Source organism: Centrocercus urophasianus, unplaced genomic scaffold (genome assembly GCF_019232065.1).
Source record: "Centrocercus urophasianus isolate 14NV4802_14NV808 unplaced genomic scaffold, USGS_Curo_1.0 seq_17, whole genome shotgun sequence".
NCBI classification, from domain to species: domain Eukaryota; kingdom Metazoa; phylum Chordata; class Aves; order Galliformes; family Phasianidae; genus Centrocercus; species Centrocercus urophasianus.
In genome coordinates this window covers 3,372,039-3,382,303 of record NW_024884722.1, presented here as the reverse complement: position 1 = coordinate 3,382,303, position 10,265 = coordinate 3,372,039, and positions in this window count along the sequence as shown.

Below are 10,265 nucleotides of genomic sequence, written 5' to 3'. Positions count from 1 at the left end.
TATGAGCCATCAGCCCCTCAGGACCAAGCACTCATAGCACTGATGCCACCTATAGCCTCCTCTTCCCTGCAGTACACTCTGCTGGCCCAAGGCCATGCATCCAAGAGAAATGCATTAAAAGCAAGTTACGATGTCCAGGACACAAGTGGCATTTCAAAGAATCTTCAACGTGGTAAATAAGAGCTGGGGAGAGCTGCCAGAGTGGTGTTGGTCTGCTGGGCATATCCCATGGAACGACTGCACGAGTTGGCCCCACTTCTCCAGGAAAATCAGAATGTTTGCAGTCTTCTGGAAAGCCTTTGGCCAGGCTGCTTTGTGGGACAGAGTTTCACTGCAGTTATCTGAGTCAGGACTATGAAAGATGCTTTTCAGCCTTGGACTTGGACGTTTCCATCAGCCACAAAGGCGGTAGAAACAAAGGAGCAGCAGCATCCTTCTGCTGAGAGATTCAGAGCACATTATTGCCTAGACAGTCAAATATTAGCAGTGAGATGCCCCGCTAGGCAGTTTCAGGCTGATTGTACTCAGCCTTCCACTGTTTCTCCATAAACTTACTCTGAGGTCAGACAATTAATAAAGGCAAAGCAGAGGGCAAACACTGAGCAGGAGGTGGGCTGGCTTGGAAGAGCTCTGGGCGTGCACCAAGAACCACTAATCGCTCTAAGCAGCAAAAATACTCAGTGTCCAGTTAGCAGAGGGGTATCTAGAGACTAAATCTATTATTTGCAGTCCTAGCCAGACTCCTACACGTAGTTTGGTTAGGACCCATCTAATTATAGGAGTGTGGAAAAGTACTGCCAGCCATACCAGTCTGCAAAGTATTTTACTTTGTAAAATGCATTCATTTCTGGTGGAAACATAGCAGGCTCTGGAATAGCATATTTATATCCAACAAGATAATAACCATGAAATAACATGGGGAGATGATGTATATGGCTGAGGGCTGTTTGGGCAGTAACTCGGGAGAGCAGCATAAAGAAAGCACTCAGCAAAATGTAATGACAGCACTGGAGCTGCACGGTGAAACACTGTCATCCAAGAGTGAAAATGTGATTGCTTCTGTTAAGGAGCAGCCTGGAGGCCTGCCTTCCTGCTGCAGGGTCTGCTACCCACCTGCAGGATGGTGGGGATGATGCTATGGGACCCCAAAGCAGAAATGGAGCAGAGCAGCATGTCCTATGTGGACCCAACCCTGGAAGTGAGATTGGCCATGACATCATCAGCCCTCAGCTCATGGTGCCACCACAGAGCCTGGGATTTGTTGGTGGGTGTTCCCAGGAGCCCCTGGAGCCAGCTTTGCCAAAGCAGGAGCACCCAGAAGGGATGGCAGCAGGGCAGCTTTCCCACCATAGCAGGTGTGGTGGTCACCCCATGGCCAACCCAACAATTCCAGGAGCAGAGCATCCCCTTGCTCCTCCATCACAGCCTGTCAAACTGTGGGTGCAGATCTGGAGGAGGCCGTGGGGATGAGCAGAGTTGGAGCAACTACGCTCTAAAAGCTGAAGGAGCTGGGGGTGTTCTGCCTGGAGGAGGGAAGGTTCTGGGGAGACCTCATGGCAGCATATGGGAAAGCTGCCTGAAGGTGACCATCAAACCGAAATGCTGAGCAGGGAGATTCAGATTCATTGGAGATTCACCCTTAAATGGCTTTATGATGTTTGCTTCTCACTCACCTGACCATTTCATAGCAGAAACAGGGCACCTCTGCAGTGCATCTCTGGAAACGATAACCCTACCAAAGCACACTGTTATTTCATAGTGGACTTTCCCAGGCCAAAATATCCATATACAACCTAAAAGTCACAGGTAATTTCAGCTGTACAATCCTCCTGAATAGCTTGAGTATTCTCTGAAAGCAGCTGAGAACCAGTTTTAACAAAGATCCTTCATTTGGTTTGGCAGAAAAACAAAATCAGGGACCTTAAAACAAAACTTTGTCCTTCTTTACAATTTTCTGCAGAAAGAAAAGAGAATCATCCAAAAGCCATTGAATGCAGTAAGCTAAGGTTCTGCTTCAACAGGCTGAAGACACCTAATGCGAAATGAAAACTAATTCTTAGGTGCCCTGCAAGCCAGCTGTTTGAAATGGGGGCAGCATCTGGGTGTGCCTCATCATTGCTGCAGCTTTGGGTGAGGAGTCAGTTCAATTGAGGTCTCCCTAAGACAAGAGGGAGAATGTGCATCCTTGATAGTAAGAGAGCCTCAGTTACATGCATGCCAGCGGCTGCTGGGCCGTGTGCTGACCGTGAGTCATTGCTCTGAGCTCGGAAGGAAAGCCAGTTCCTTGCAGAGCAATTCAGGAAGCAGATGATGGATCTGTTGGGACAAGCCTCTCCTCTTCCTCAGCCAGGAGAAAGAGCACAGAGAGCAGGTTTTGTACGCTGCTCACAAGCAGCAACACGTGAGATGCAGTGCTTGGGTACTTAGGACCTATTTTTTAAAAGAAAAAGAAACAACAGAATGATTCTAAGATGCTAAAGCTAGAGCCGGGCTCTTAGGCAATATGCAAACTGGATGATACTTAGAGTGAGCATGAAATTACAAGCACTCATTTATTAACTGAAAGTGGATGAGAAAATTCTAGCCCAACACCAAAAAAAAGTCTGCATGGCTTCTGGAAAAACACAGGACCATGAGGACAAAGATACAGGCAAAACCAACATCAAAAAGATGGCCAGTTTGTTATGGCTGCCTCAGCATCCATTCTTCCACACAGCTTTGAGACCCAGAAAGCTTTGCTCATTCTGCTTCCATAACTGACAAGGTATCATTTGCTTTCCAGAGCATCTCTTGCTTTCTTTGGCATTTGCAAAGGAAAGCCAACTGACTTGAAATTGCAATTAATTGGTAGCTAGTCATATTATCTTGAGATTTCTTCGCTGTTGCTATAATTTGCTTCCTGCCTTTGTGAAGGGGTTGACATGACCACACTGTGCTGTTTTCATTTGCCTGTAAGTAATAGCATCTGCTCCTTTGCCCCTCGTGAGAAAGCAGCTGCGTGAGGTTAGCTGAGCTGAGCCCTGCAAGCCCAGGCATTCATCAGAAATGTTATTCATGAGTACCAGTCATTGAGTTACGTGTGCTAATTGAGTGGTGAGCTAGGACTGGGAAGGGCAGCCCAAGGAAGAGCCTGGAGCCAGACTTTGGCCAAGGCAATGGCAGGAATCACAGAGATATTTAGGTTGGAAAAGACCCTTAAGATCACCAAGTCCACCCATCAACATAATCCAGCTAAGTGCACCACATAAAGCAGGTCCCATGTCCCCACAGTGGGGAATGACAAACTGCAAAGCACTGGGGGAAAAGAAATACACAGGAAAAGTTTGCCATGATAACCAGGAAGAATTGCATTCCTTGTTAATAGACATAATTCATTTGTTAATAGACTTTTCAATCAGTGCTCAAAAATGATCTATTTGTATTGGTAGCTTCTTCCAGCAAAGGAAACCAATGGGACTTTTGGGAGACTGGGGAAACCCTAACAGAGTGTGCAGAGTTGTAGCTCATCCTGAGCCTGAGTAATCTGTATATACATGGAGAAAGGTCATGTTGAAGGAGGATTTCCTTGGGAAATAAAGATGGTTTACAAATAGTGGAACTAAGCACTCCTTGTAAACCACTGGAGGTGATGCAAGCCAGCTGGGGCTTGCCAGCTGAATATGAGCAAAAAAACAGAACTTTCTGTGCAGCCCCACGAACTCACAACCTCTCCTTGGCATCCAGCCCCCCCAGTTCAGAAATAAACAGCCATAGGCTCTTAGCCATCCATCTGCATTGAAGGCCGTGACTTAGCTACAGTAAAGGAAAGGTTTCATTTCAAAGCCCTCAGCCTTGTGCTGGGTTGAGCTTTATGTAAGGCCAATAATTTTAATCGTATTTGAAATAAATTTGATTTAAAAGAGCAGAGCTTCGAGTTATGGAGAGCATCAGACAGTAGGATAAGACTCAGCCTAATGCACTGCTTCTTATTTCCTTTTTCTGTCTAGGCAAGAGCAGGTCCAGGATTGAATGCTTAATGAAATGTCATCAGGCAGCATCAAACAGATTAACTTCCTAAGCTAACAAACAAGCCTGGAATATTCCTTCAGCCACTTCTTGCACAGATTTGGATACAAAGTGTGAAGCTGGAACAGAAACACAGAAACACATCCCCATTGCCTGCTAAGACAGTGAGGCTGGACCCGAAGGTGGGAAGGTAATACTGTGTGCAGGTTAACTCAGCACTGTGGGATTTCCCCTGCAGAACTGCCTTTGAAGTCCTCTTTAGAGCAATCCCCTGGCAGCCAGCCAGCCAGCCTTTGGCAGGCACCACAACCAGATGTCGTCCAAGGACGTCTGGGGTGCCCAGCGTATGAAATAATAAATGAGATCAGTAAAAAAAAAAAGGGTGGTGAAATGGGCCAGCAGAGAAAGCAATTCTTAATTCAGATGCAGAAATGGAAGCAGAGAATGAGAGGGAGACAGGGAGCTGGAAGCCACCGAGCTGGTGGATGAGTTGGTGTGTGCTGATGAGTGTGCCCCAAGCACAGCCCTTAAACACCAGTGTTATCTGATGACACTTCTTAGTGTGGTGGCCAAGCTTTTCTAAGTACATCAATACCTCAGATATTAAAAATGCAAGGCATGGGTTTTGGCATGTGGTATGAGATGAGTCATTGTTGCAGAGTGACTTTCAAGATATTTGGATGCTAAGTGGACGATGCTTGATTATAATTCTTCTGCTGAAGTATTCATGGGTGTAATTAGACAGACCTTTCAGAAATTAAAGGTGATGAGGTTACAGTGAATGAAATTTTCGTTGAAGTGAGGATTAAAGAAAATCATCGCTGAGGCACAGGGAGGCTCACGGGAAGAAAACACACCCAGGACACAGGAAAACACATCCTCCTGTCCTGGGTACAGGTAGAACCAAGCAGCAGAGCTCCATTCCTACTGCTCAAATCTCCTGACCAAATTTGCTGCTGACGTGGTGCTATGCAGCAGAATGGACATCACAGCCGTTAGCGATCTGTACCTCCCAAAGAACAGCACCAGGGGCTGTCCTGTATCTCAGTGGGAGGAAGGATGACATCAGACACACCATGGCAAATCTCTGCTCTCACTGCCTCCACATGTGACCTAACCATTTCACCATGCCCTGCTGCGCTGACACTGGGCTCTCTGAGGAATGCAGCTTTAAAACAATCCCTGCCCACTGCTTGCTCACCATCAGTGTTTGTTTTGTCCAGCAGCGAGGCTGTGTCAGACACTTACTCATGCAGTTTGTGGCAGAAAATTCTGGTCACATCCAAATCTGAGCGTGTGCTGCTGCAGCTGTAGTGACCTGGTTGCAAGCTGCCCGTAGATCAACTTATCCTGCAGCACTTCAGAGGTGGCCTCCTCTGAAAAATTGCCAAATCCACCTTAAGAAAGTTGTCAGCTGATACAGATAATCAGCCAGAATGGCTCCATCAGAAAAATAAAAGAAAAAATCCTCACTGTCATACCTTAAATAAAGCTGTGTAAATGCAAGAAGTCCAGTACCTGCAGGGATGCAACAGGGACCTGGCAAGGCTCCTGCAGCCCACTCCACACGCCCAGGGCAGGGAAGCCCAGATGCCACCAGGCTCGGACACTGACATCCTGCTCACACTGAGAGCACTGCAAGGGCTCTGCTGGAAGATACAAGCTGCATCAAGCAGCAGACACCTGTGTTCTCTGTGCCAGGCTTGGTAATTGTCTGTGAATCTTATCTTCCCTCAGCAATTACCTTCCCGTTGGGGTTTCCTCTCTGTGTGTATGTGAAAGTGTATAGGAGTGACTGAGGAACATCAATCTGAGAAACTGGTGCAGAGGCAGCAAACCATATTTCAGGGGGTTGGACACAAGGAGCAGGCTCCAAAAGTTGGCAGGAATTAGGGCCCATCAGCTTGAGAATCCAATAAATCAATAAGGACATAAGGTGTTTTAGTTTGGACCCCACTTAGGTCCAGGCAAGATGCAGTGTCCAAGAAATACAACTACCCAAATATGCATTTTAGGAGATCACACCAAAGAAATGTATGTTTGCACAGTGTTCTTCACCTGAAGAATCTGAGCTGGGCTCTGACCATGCAGCTTGGAATAGCTGCAGTGTGTACGCAGATTTAGCCCACAGTTATGATGCAGAAGGACTTTCACCTTGCAGACCCCTCCACTGGTTTGTAACAGAGAGAAATGCTCCCATGTTCTGGGATATACCTTCACCAACTGCTGTGGGAATCACTGCCTGGCAGCAGTAATGCAGAATGCAGATGGTGGGTACAAAACTGTGGGCCAGTGGTGGAGTGCTGCCTTCTTAATGCTGATTGTCTGCCTGGAGTTCGGTAATTAGCACATGGTAAGACCTCATCATCTGTTAATAGGCTTCATTCTTCCTCTGTGCCTGATCTCCCTTTGTGTTTCCAGGATTCCCGTCCACAAGGTGGACTGAACAGCTGAGGGCTGCATGAAATCAGTGCAGGTGGGACCAGCACGGAGCAGGGGACCAGGACCACTCTGAGTCCAGACCTGCATAGTCCCACCAGGCTGTTCCTGGCAGGGAGACTTGGGGAAAATGTTCACCAAAATCTGAAGAAAATGGAGGAAAGCATGAGGACAAATGCCAAGTGTGACATTTGGGCAGGAGTAACCTACTGCACTAACGTGTGATGGCAAGCCAACGATGGGAACACGTAATGTGTCCCTACAAGTGAGATGTCAGTCGTGCTGTTGTGAAAAAATAAGAAAGTAAACATCTTGTTTAGATGTCTAAAGAAGAGTTTTCTTGAAGGTGTGCTGCTGCTCCATGTAAGGTCTAGAAGAGCTTTGGCTGGAGGCTGCAACTAGTTCTGAGTGCAGGACAGTGAGAAAAGGCACTGCTGAGAGTACCAGAAGTGCTCACCTGTCTGGTTTTGGTAGAAACAACTCAACGTCTGGACAGCTTTGCCTTAAAGTGCCCTGAGGAAAGTGCTAAGAGGAAAAAAAGGTGTTCTCCAAGGCCTGGGTGATAGAAGCAAGGAATAGAGGTAGTAAAGGGATGAGATAGGACGTGATGGTAGATAGAGGAGGAAAAGTTTGTTTTGAAGTTCCCATGATGTGAGGAGAGCACTCAGCTGGGTTGTGTGGCTGGATTTGCTGTTCTTGGGCAATCTCAGCAAGCACACATTTAACATTTTCGCATGCTTTTTCTTGGTGGTGTCCTTTAGATATCTACTGATCATTTTCCAGGTTTTTCTTCAGCTCTGAAAGCACGTTCTCCAAAGCTCCCCAATTTCAGCTTTGCTAAGAGGAGACCTGCAGAGAAATGCTGGCGCAGCCACGTAGGTATATTTGGCCCAAAGGAAAGCTGCATAGCATGGTGATGCAGGTCCCAGACACCACTGTGGGTCTCATCCCTTCTTTTTGGTTTTAATTTACTTGATATTGGCTTAGCATGTGACCACCCACCAGCCTGCAGAAGAATAGTGCGGGCAGAGGACTAGATTAAACCAAAATGTTCCTGCTCTGATTCCTGTCGTGAATTGCAAACTGGTGACTTTCTGCATGGAAAAATAACATTCCTGTCTGTCTCAGAGCAGCTGTGGGGACACTGCAGGAGCTCAGAGCATCCCATGCTCCCCAGCTCCTCGCATGATATCCAAGCAAGCATATGTGCTGAGGATGGGCAGGAACATGCTGGAGAAGCCTGGCTGGGTTCCTCTGAACAACAACAAAAAAAAGGCCACTGGGACAAAGACACCCAGGTGTCCTCCCAGGATGAAGCTCTCCCAGAAGCTGGATATCCCTGCAGCTCACAACTGCATCCAAGCTGGACCCTATAGCTGAGAAAGCCCCATTGCAGAGCCCAGTTCACCTCTGAAAATCCCTGCTCATCACGGCCCTGCAAAATGATGGGTTTTGCATTAGGTCAAGAGCTCTGCTTGGAGATGGCACTCCACACCCACCTCATGCCTGTAATGACATTGCTATGATCGGTCACAAAGGCAGCAGCTGCCCAGGAATGCCTACCCGAGATGGCTTACATCTTGTTTTCATTGTTGTGCTCTCAAAGGTTAACTTCAGTGCTGGGAACCAAAGCTGGAGCTCATTTGCTCAGAGCCCAAACCGCGTGCAGACATCGCTCTCTTTCTCACACATTCTTCCCACTGTCCTTAACCTTGTTGTGAAGGAGCAAGACAGGGAGGCGAGTATCAGCAAGGCCACAGCTCATGCTTCAGCTGTCTTGCACTTATTGCAGTCTAGACAACACAAACTGTCTCCATGACACACAGCTCTGGTGCATGTGCACACAGCCAGCCCAGGGATGGAGCCACCCTGCTGCACTGCTCTCAGTACCACTGCTTGGTTTTCTTTGTCCTTTTCAATTCATCACATTCTGCTTTCTACCATCAGCACCACCCACAAAACAATTACTCAACAGTGCAATGCTTAGATGCCAGAGAAATCCCAATCCTGGGGCCAGACACAGGGCTGTCAAGCACTCATTGATGGCTTAGAGCTCACCAGCTAATGAGCATTAATTGCTATGGGCGCCCTAAGAAGAGCTGACCATCAAAGAGAGTTGCAGCCAAATTTCAGTCTTCTCAGGGTGTTCCTGAAGAGAAAAATGGTACTGGAACTGGGTGGCTGTCTACTGAAAATAAAGCACTGTTCCCATCTCATTCACATCATCTCCTTGGGGCTCAAATTAAGGATGCATCTCACTCCCATCCTCTCCAACAAGGCTTCACCCAGCTTCTATAATGAGATCCATGCAGCAAACCCATAGGAATGCGTTTCTCCTGCACTCACCCATGATGATGGAGCAGTCAGATCTCTGCGAGGATCATCCTATTGGTGTTACAGCCATTCAAGAGAAGGAGCATTCAGTAGCAACAAGAAGGGAAGCCTTCCTGTGCCTTGTCTCTCTTCCTGAGTGTTGAGGAAACTTCTACAGCTTCTTGGTGAAACCAACAGTTCCTTTAACACCTTCCTAATTGCCAACTACCACAACTCATGTTGATAAGGCTTTGGCAGTACCACCATCAACTGAGCAGTGCCAGAGAGAACTTATGTCACTGCCAGTCCTACCCAAACAGCCCACTTGAGTTTTGATTCTCCTGCTGAACCACGCTCCATCAGTACTCATCCACAGCAGGGCAGCTGCAGTACCTGCTGAGAAGAAAGGAGATTTTCAGTCTTTGCCATTGCTCGTCTCCCCCAGGCAGGGGAAGCAGGGGGGTTCATCCCCCAGCCCCACCACTACAGGACAAGCCAGGGAATTGGACAGCCAACTGCAGCTCAGTCAGGTGCTCAGTGTGAATTACACCCTTACACGCTTGTTCCTTCTGTTATTTCAGAGGAGTTGTGCAATGCAGACAGCTTTTCCCTGTTCTCACTTCACATCTATTCCGAATGAGCGTATTACATTGAGGATTAGGTCTCCATGTGTCAGACCCCAGGGAAGGACTGGGAGTTCATCCAAGGTCCAGGCCTTTGTTTGGTTTGCACATCGTGCAAAGGGTCAATACTCCTGCAGGTCTTTATACATAGCCTAAATCATGGAAAATTAATAGGATTTCATACAGGAATGAGTAGGAGTTGCTTTCTACTCTTATTTGTTTGGACTAGAGCCGATAACAGCTCGGGGATTTTCCAGACAGCACAGTCCCTGCTCAGATTTCTGCAAACAAACCCATGCAGACAGACAGACAGCACCGAGGAGGGAAACAACAGGGCTGGATTCGTTATGATCACCTCTTATCTGTGCCATGTTAGCACACAGGGCTGCAGGATGAATGCAGACTGCCCCAAATACGAAAATAAAAGCATCTAACTCGCATTTGAAAGAAAAACAAAGCAGTGCTGTAAGCAGGGCTGCCTGGACCCCATGGGCTCTCTGACTACACAGTGTCTGAGTGGGACCAGAGAACCCCCTGCAGCTCCTCACAGACAAAGCAATTCCTCAGGAGCAGACGCCGAGCCCCCAGCCAAGCAGTGGTCGATGCGGTGGTATGGTGAGGTTCAGCTCTAGATCTGTCTGATTGATTGATATTGCTGGCACCACATTTTTCTTGTCTGTTGCCCTGAGGGGAAAAGTAGATGCATAAAGCTCTCTTCTTGCTGCACACACACAGGAACCCCAACTTACCACATCTCTCACTCTGGACCAAAGCACCACTGGGATGCCCACAGAAGGCAATTTCCTAACATAAAGGAGTATTTCAAGTTCTGTCACAACATCCCACCTTCTGATTTGTCTTACTTCAGTTCTTTGGCAAACAAAG